The sequence below is a fragment of the Anomalospiza imberbis genome, chromosome 23 (genome assembly GCF_031753505.1).
Source record: "Anomalospiza imberbis isolate Cuckoo-Finch-1a 21T00152 chromosome 23, ASM3175350v1, whole genome shotgun sequence".
Lineage (NCBI taxonomy): Eukaryota > Metazoa > Chordata > Aves > Passeriformes > Viduidae > Anomalospiza > Anomalospiza imberbis.
Window position 1 is genome coordinate 5,156,590 of NC_089703.1, and position 9,421 is coordinate 5,166,010.

Sequence of the window (9,421 nt, forward strand, 5' to 3'; positions counted from 1 at the left end):
TGCAGCAGGCACTGAGGGAATCATTTCTGACTCTGAAGTGTGACAGAAATAAAAGAACACCAGCCTCTTCTCCAGGGCCATCTGACTGTGCTCTCCACAAAGATTAAATAATCCTATGGAAAATTATTTAGGCTAACACAGAGTCCCAAAAGCTGCTGAATTCTGGGGCTGTTCTGGTGATTTTCACTCACTGTTTATTTTTTTAACTGAAAGTTGCTGTGAACCTGCTGGAGGACGCTGCCTGTCTGACCACGTCCCACCATGGGACAGAGCTTCCAGCCCACGGGTGATGCTCCCTCCTGCCCCATCTCCTGAGTAACAGAAATGTTAAAAACTTTCCTCTGCTAGGTTCCCAAAGGACTCACAATTAGCAGCATCCTCTGGCACCACTAGCCTAAATAACATTAGTGATGACAAACAACACCACTCACACAATATTACAGAGACCCTCATGCTTTTCTCTCCTCATTCCTGCTCCAAACTCTTAATTCAGGTGATCTGGACCAGTTCACCCCCAGATTTATTCCACATGTTCAGCAAATCAGTTTCCTCAGCACAGGGCTGAATTATTCATTATACTTTTTCTTCCTAGGATGCAGAAGTTACTAAAAGGTTCCTTTCTTCTATAAAGCATTTTCATGTTTGTGTATTAATTTTTAAAATCTCCTGCAAACCCACAGTTGTTTGCTTTAGCCCTTTCCAAATTTGTCATTGTGAGTGTGCACACACAAGCACACATAGATAAACTTACACAAGCAGATGGTCACAACTTTAATGCTGGTTTTTTTCTACTCTGGCTGCCTTGCAACCTGGGTTTGGGTCTGTCCTTGATGAGAAACCCAAAGGCTGCTTTGGGTTTGAGAAACTCAAAGGCTGCTGAGCTGAAGGTGGACAAGAACTCTGTAATTTAAGTGCTGGACAAATGTTTGATGGAGGAAGAAGTCCTTTACAAGCCCCAAGGTCCATCCCTCATCATCAGATGAACACATCCACCCATCTCACCGGGGCAGCATCCCTGGCACCTCATTTCTGAAGGACACAACCCGGTTTTTGGTGGTGCAATACCAAACCCAACAAATTTAACATTGTGTGCAGCGTGAAGTCCATCCTGATTTTTGTGGTCAATCCTCCTGCTTCTATCAGCTCCTTCTGCATTGTGTGCCCACTTCTGCTGGGAAATGGAGTATTTTAAAAGCTTCAGCAGCTCCATGAGGTCACTGCAGCTACAAAATCTGTAAAATCTGCCTGGGTTGATGGCTCAAGCAGCCACAGGTCTTTTTCATTACAGAACAGATATAACTCTATGAAATTATTATAATAATAACATCATTTATTTCAACAGGACTGAAGCAAAAAAGCTTTATGATAGTGTTTTATATGCAACATGTGCACCATAAATATTTCCATAAAAACATGCATTAAAATATAAAGTTGGCAGAAAGAAATCAAAAGTCAGGAGGAAAAAAAAAATCCAGTTAAAGAAGCATTAAACCATAAGCCAGGGAGCAGGGAGCCCCTGCCAGTCAGGGCAACAGGCTGCTCCTTCTCTGGTTTCAGCTACTTCCCAGCACAAAGGAAAGAGCCAAGTGGCCCTGGAGAAAGTCCCTGACAAACTCCCACTCACTTCCCCAGCCTGTCACTCCTCCCTGCTGAGAAGCTCAGCACAGCATCCCAGAATCCCAGAATGGTTTGGGTTGGAAAGGGCCTTAAAGACCACCCAGTGCCACCCCCTGCCATGGCAGGGACACCTTCCACTGTGCCAGCCTGCTCCATGCCCTGTCCAGCCTGGCCTTGGGCACTGCCAAGGGTGGGGAGTCCCGGGCAGGGGCAGGAGGCTGAGGTTGTACCCAGAGCTCACAGACCCCAAAAAAACCTGCAGAACTACCCTTTGCACCCTCTGGCTCGGGACCATGGGGCTGGGGCCAGGCTCTGTTCCTCACCCAGGACCTGTGGGGATTCCTGCGATCTCTGAGGGGAATGCTCTGATTTTATGGCCCTGAGCAGGCAGAGAGGCTGGCAGTGCACCAGGGCTGGCCCAGCCTCTCTTCAAACACCAGTTTAAGGGGTCACAGTTACTGGCTTCAAATTTAGAATGTCCTGAGCTGGAAGGGACCCTCAGGATCATTGCTCAGCTCCTGGCCCTGTTCACACACCCCAAAATCCCAGCCTGGGCACCCCTGCCAGCTCCTGGGACCCTCAGGATCATTGATCAGCTCCTGGCCCTGCTCACACACCCCAAAATCCCACCCTGGGCACCCCTGACAGCTCCTGGGACCCTCAGGATCATTGATCAGCTCCTGGCCCTGCTCACACACCCCAAAATCCCACCCTGGGCACCCCTGACAGCTCCTGGGACCCTCAGGATCATTGATCAGCTCCTGGCCCTGCTCACACACCCCAAAATCCCACCCTGGGCACCCCTGACAGCTCCTGGGACCCTCAGGATCATTGATCAGCTCCTGGCCCTGCTCACACACCCCAAAATCCCACCCTGGGCACCCCTGACAGCTCCTGGGACCCTCAGGATCATTGATCAGCTCCTGGCCCTGCTCACACACCCCAAAATCCCAGCCTGGGCACCCCTGACAGCTCCTGGGACCCTCAGGATCATTGATCAGCTCCTGGCCCTGCTCACACACCCCAAAATCCCACCCTGGGCACCCCTGACAGCTCCTGGGACCCTCAGGATCATTGATCAGCTCCTGGCCCTGCTCACACACCCCAAAATCCCCCCCTGGGCCAGCTCCTGGAGCTCTGGCAGCCTCGGGGCTGTGCCCATTCCTGGGGAGCCTGGGCAGTGCCCAGCACCCTCTGGGGGATGAACCTTTCCCAAAATCCAACCTGAACCCCCCTGGCCCAGCTCCGGGGGTTCCCTGGGTGTGTCCCTGTCCCAGAGCAGAGATCGGAGCTGTCCCTGCAGCCCCTGAGGTCCCCCTCAGTCTCCTCCTGGATCACCAATCTCCTGGACATGACTCACACAGATAAATCCAACAAGGGGCTGAAAAGCAGCTGTGGATCCTCTGAACAAACCCAGGAGCTCCCAGGTACCACCCCAGCCCCAGTTCCCAGCCCTGCTGCCAGCCCCAGGCACTGTTTACACCACCAGCACCCACACGACAAAATTCTGCTTCTCAGGCCAATTCTGCTGTAATCCATCATCCCCAGCAGACTTGTCAGATTGGTTTGTCTACAAATATGTTCACACTTGGAAATATCTCCCTTCTGTGAGCAGCAAGCCATTAAACATGCATTTCTCTGGTTTTCCCATCTTGCTCTCTGTACATAAAATCAGTTCTCTGCTTTTGTCCCCAGTAAATGCCTATTCCACATTTTTGCATGTTTTAAATATTCACGCATACGAAAGAAGCTGTAAAAACATTGCATGGCTTATTTATTATTTAGTGCACACACTTTTTGCTGCAGAATACCAAAATAAAAAGACATTTTACTCATTTTTTTTTTTTCTCTCATTCCCTTTGTATTTCATTTCCATTACTCTGCTCGTTAAAGTTTAAAAACTACTTTGTTTCCTGACAGTGGGGATTTACTGAGTGGGGGAATACATTTGTACCTGCTGGCAGGGATGGGGGGAGATGCTCAGGGAGCTTTTGGCTCACCACCTCAGAGCCAAAAGGTATCAGGGAAGTGGAGAATTCACCCCATCCCTCAGGACACAATCCCAGTTTTAAACTTTCTCCATCCTTAGGCACCTGCACTCCATTTTTTTTTTCTTTTTGCAAGTGCTCCAAACTGCACAGATCCCTCATTCGCTGCAGGAATCACTCGTGCAGAAATCCCTGTGGCTGGGCCTGACTCTGGCAGCAGAGGGTGGATGTGGCTTTTCCAAGTGTCTCAAACTTCTCTTTATCTGCAAGGGGCTGCATCTTGTAGCTGGTGCTGTAAAAACTGATTTTTTAGAGAATTTTAGAGATTCCTTGATCCTGGAGCAGATGCCTGCTCCCAGGGCCATGCTTCAGCACTGCAGTGAGACATGGGGAAAGGCAGACAGGCAATACAAGAAGTTTTTAGCATATTTATGTGCTATTTTATAACACAGAAGTTCAACAGCCTGTTGTAAAACCCCTTAAACATGCTACACAAACACTACATTATTGTGTTTGCTGGGATATAATCTTGTCTTGCTAGAGAGCTGCACTGGGGAACTTAAAATACACTTTATGTTGGGTTTTTTCTGGTTTTTTTTCACCATTTCTTCCAAAGATTTTGAATATCATTTCTATATCTGCCTATGAGGTGGGCACACATCCCTCTGGAACTGCAGATATTCAATCCTTGCCCCCTCTCCCAGAAAGAAGAGAGTGAATTTTCCTCACCTTCCTGCTACAACAGCATTGTGTCAGGCAGCTCAGATGGACTGATAGGAGAGAACTCACTGCAGTCCCCAGGCTGGAGAGGACACAACCAGCTCCACTGATTTCAGGGAATGCCTTTATGAAACCCCGGGAGCTGAGCCTGCAGCGAGGGAGAGATTTCCTTGCGGCCACATCCCCTGTTCAGAGAGCAGCAGGAGTTTTCTGAGGGATATCCCTCACCTCTGACTTTGGAATTCACTGCAGAGTTCAGGAGTCCTCACACTGTTGTCCCCAAACTGTGGGGACAGAATCCTGCACAGCACTAATTACTAATGGTAATCACATCCCTGATTACCCTGGGATGGTGTAATTACATCTTAATTAATGCTCTGGGGTGTTTAGAAGGTGGGATGTCAGGGATTCTGGGCATTGTTGCTGGCAGACAGTGGAAAGGGACCCTTCTTTCAACACCCTTGTAACTCAGGGGTTACTCTGAGGCTACTACAGATCAAAGCAGGAGGAAGTGACTGTCCCTGAGCCTGGCAGCTCCCCTCAGCCCTTGTTTAGCAGGTCAGAAGCACACACAGACCCTGCTGCCTGCTCTGGGGTGCAGAATTCAGGGACTTGAGGCAGGGCTTGCTCCTAACTATGGGTTTGTGGTGGTCAAGGCAGTGCAAAAACCATCCCCCCAAAAAAAAAAAAAAAAAAAAAGCTAAAATATTGTTATCAGTGTGTGTGAGTGTGCTTGAAGCCCTAAAGGATCAGGTAATCCTGGAAGACAGAAGGACTAGAACAACACACCAGGATTCTGGAACATTTCAGTGTCCTGTTGACTCGCAAGATTGGAGCAGACAGGTACAGCCCAAAGACAGCATGATCTAAATGTGGGCCAAGCTCTAACACACAGCAGGAATGTCTAATTTTAGTCTGTCCAGTTTTGGCAATGTCACCTTTAATTGCATGGCTCATTTGAATTGTAAAACACCTTTAAAAGCTAACTAGTAAAAGGAAATAGGCCATATTTTCTAGACTAACAGTCATATTCAATTTTAACTGCAACAAAATTGGGTTTAAACAGTTAATGCACGTTAGGACTTGAGTTAGCAGAGGGAAACCATGGCCTGCAAAAGGCAGAAGTTGCAGGAGTTTGACTGGGACTGCAGTGGGATCACTCTGCTCTGCAAACCCTTTGTGTGCTACACAATTCCCTGGGATGGGCTTTTCCTGGCTAAAAAGGTGCAGATTTCCACGCTGTGTGAGCTGGGGTGAGCTGCATTTCAGGTTTTCTCACACAGGTCTAAAATCATCCTCAGATGCTGAGGAGCAGGAGAGCCAGGCCAGTTCCACCCATTGCCAAGGCATGGGATGTATGGAATGGCCACACAGCAGTGAGCAGTGTCCTGGAGGAGTCTAATATTCCACAAATTATTTTTAATTATGCACAAAGCCTCAACAGACATGCAAATACATTTAAAAAAATCGGATATCAATTAAAATCTATTTACTAATGGGGTTCTTGTGCCCATTTAAAAATAACACAACCAAAAACGTTGCAAAGAGAGGATTTCCTGCAAGCTTGGGCAGGAGCTCGTCAGCTCCAGCAAGGCTGGATTTTATCTCATACTGAACACAGGGTGCAACTCCCAAAATTTGTGATTTTGAAGCGCGAGAAAGCACCTGGTGGAATCACTGAGTCCGTGTGGGAAGACATTCCCAGCAAAAACTGCTCCTGCTCAGCAGAGGGAGGAGAAATATCAAGGAGTGAATGTAAAGATAGATAGAGATGATTATATAGATGGTGATATAGATATAGATGGTGATATAGATATAGATGGTGATATAGATATAGATATAGATATAGATAGATATAGATATAGATATAGATACAGATTAGATATAGATCTAGATTATTATATAGATGTCATATAGATATAGATTATATATAGATAGAGATATAGATATAGTGGTATAGATATATAGAGAGATATAAAGATAGAGATATAGAAATAGGTATAGATAGATATAGATTAGCTATAGATTATATATATATTAGCTATATAATTATATATATTATTATATATAGCTATAGATTATTCTATTATATAATAGAATATATATATTATATTATAGCTATATAGATTATATAGCTATAGATATAGACAATATAGATATAGATAGTATAGATGATATGGATATAGATATATAGATATATAGATATATTGATATATTGATATATTGATATATAGATAGAGATTATTAGATATAGATGATAGATATAGATATAGATATAGATTAGATATAGATATAGAGATAGATATAGATAGATATAGATATGGATATAGATAGATAGATAGATATAGATATAGAATAGATATCACACGTGTGATATAATTGCCCCCCATCCTGGGAGCCCAGATGTGAGCACTGGGACCACTTTGTTACAACTTCCAGTCCTGATTAGCCCCAAATTCAGCTCCAGTTTCCCAAAGCACCCCCTGGTCCTGCCCTCCACGGGCTGCAATTGCAGGGAAAGTGCTGGCCAGCAAAATCCTGCTGAGCCAGTGATGGAGCTGAATATTTCAGGACTTTGCCGCTGGCATAACCCGTGCTGCCACCTGAAACACGCTTGACAAAGAGCATTTTTTAGTTTTTTTTTCCTTGCTGCTGATTGTGCTGCTCACACAGCCCAGGGATGGCTCCTGGAGCAGCGGCGCTCTGCCTCCCTCTAGAGCGGCTGCGATGGTACTCGCAGTGTAAACTGCTTTTTCTGCCTCTGTGCCGTGCAGGCAGTGGGATTTTACTCGCTCTTCAGGGCTTCCTGAAAATCTTTAAGCAGTGAAGGGCTGGTGGTGCAGCAGCTGAGCTCTGCCAGCACATGTGGGAACATGCAGGGACAAACGTGGTGTCCTCAGAGGAGGCCCAGCACAACCAAATCCCTGTCCCTAAACAAATAAATATAATTATAAATATTAATATTTATACTATAGATAATTATTAAATATAGTCTGGTTTTATATTGCTATGTATAGTATATATTAATATTTATTTATTATAAATGTAAGTATAAATATAAATATAAATATAAATACACACTAAATATAAATGGCCATATATAAACATATATCACTATGTATATAAATATACATATAAATATAAAAATATATAAATATATTCTATAAATATATTCTATAAATATAAATTTGTTTAATTGTGTATCACCAGCAGATTTCCTATTTTCTTAAATATTCTGAAACTTATTCTGCACTATATTTGTGGTTTTTACCAGTTTCTGTTATCCACTGTTTTCCACCTGAAATCTGCTCCTCCAGCCCCACTCACTCGTGGTATCTTGGATTATCTGTCACTCCTGGGATCAGGAGCACTATGGGATTATCTGTCACTCCTGGGATGAGCAGAGCAGCACACTGGGATTATATTATTAAGGAAACCCCAAATGGGCAGTGGGTTCAGGAAACTCCAAATGGGCAGTGGGTTCAGCAACCCCAAATGGGCAGTGGGTTTAGGAAACCCCAAATGGGCAGTGGGTTCAGGAAACCCCAGAATGGGCAATGGGTTCAGGAAACTCCAAAGGGACAGTGGGTTCGGGAAACCCCAGAATGGGCAATGGGTTCAGCAACCCCAAATGGGCAGTGGGTTCAGGAAACACCAAAGGGACAGTGGGTTCGGGAAACCCCAAATGTGCAGTGGGTTCAGGAAACCCCAGAATGGGCAATGGGTTCAGGAAACCCCAGAATGGGCAGTGGGTTCAGGAGGCCCCAAATGGGCAATGGTTCAGGAAGCCCCAAATGGGCAGTGGGTCAGCAACCCCAAATGGGCAGTGGGTCAGCAACCCCAAATGGGCAGTGGTTCAGGAAACCCCAAATGGGCAGTGGTTCAGGAAACCCCAAATGGGCAGTGGGTTCAGGAAACCCCAAAGGGACAGTGGGTTCAGGAAACCCCAAATGGGCAATGGTTCAGGAAACTCCAAAGGGGCAGTGGGTTCAGCAACCCTAAATGTGCAGTGGGTTCAGGAGGCCCCAAATGGGCAATGGTTCAGGAAACCCCAAATGGGCAGTGGGTTCAGCAACCACAAAGGGACAGTGGGTTCGGGAAACCCCAAATGGGACAGTGGGTTCAGGAAACCCCAAATGGGCAGTGGGTTCAGCAACCACAAATGTGCAGTAGGTTCAGGAGGCCCCAAATGGGCAATGGTTCAGGAAACTCCAAAGGGGCAGTGGGTTCGGGAAACCCCAAATGGGCAATGGTTCAGGAAACTCCAAAGGGGCAGTGGGTTCAGCAACCCTAAATGTGCAGTGGGTTCAGGAGGCCCCAAATGGGCAATGGTTCAGGAAACCCCAAATGGGCAGTGGGTTCAGCAACCCCAAAGGGGCAGTGGGTTCAGGAAACCCCAAATGGGCAATGGTTCAGGAAACCCCAAATGGGCAATGGTTCAGGAAGCCCCAAATGGGCAGTGTGTTCAGGAAGCCCCAGAAGTGCAGTGGGTCAGCAAACCCCAGATGAGCAGCATTTCCTTTTATTCCAGAGCAGAGACCAGCAGGTGCCCTCACCTGCCCCCAGTCTCCAGCAGACAGCAAAGCACAGAGCCCACAAAAGGAATTTGTCACCAAAAGCGTCACCTTTTATTCCTTCCAGCCCCGATTTCACAAGGTTTTTAAGGACATGCCTTAAATTTAATCTTCAGAACTCTGAAATGATCCCAGGAGTTCCATTTGCACATTAAAGGTCATGCATGCATCTACATTCTACAAAAACGAAAAAGACATCTTGACTGCATTTCTCATTAGAGATAATTGTTCAAATAATTAATAAACAATATTTGTTCAAACAATTAAACAATAATTGTTCAAATAACTAATAAACAATACCTGGCCTGCAGCTTTCTTAAAAATGTTTGGTTTGTTTTGCTTTGAATAGCCTCAGTCTTTGAAATCTGAAGTCTCCTCTCAGATTTTTCCTCTCTTAATGTACCACTCCCCTTCTGAAGTGTCCAAAACTCGATGCAAGATCTTTCTTGGACTAAATTCTGTTCTTTCCCCTTGAGCCTAATGAGTCATTAAAAAAAGGCAAGTGGGAAATCGCCTGGCAAT

The 9,421-nt window shown here is 45.7% G+C and overlaps 1 long non-coding RNA gene across 1 annotated transcript; it reads right to left on the reverse strand.

The window, feature by feature from the left end:
* Window positions 1-6,916: 6,916 nt before the first annotated feature.
* Window positions 6,917-9,143, reverse strand: LOC137461893 (uncharacterized). Its single transcript, XR_010993527.1, has 2 exons — window positions 8,951-9,143; window positions 6,917-7,249 (listed from the first exon to the last, which is right to left on the reverse strand). It is a non-coding gene; the product is annotated as an uncharacterized lncRNA (long non-coding RNA).
* Between the last annotated feature and the right edge of the window lie 278 nt (window positions 9,144-9,421).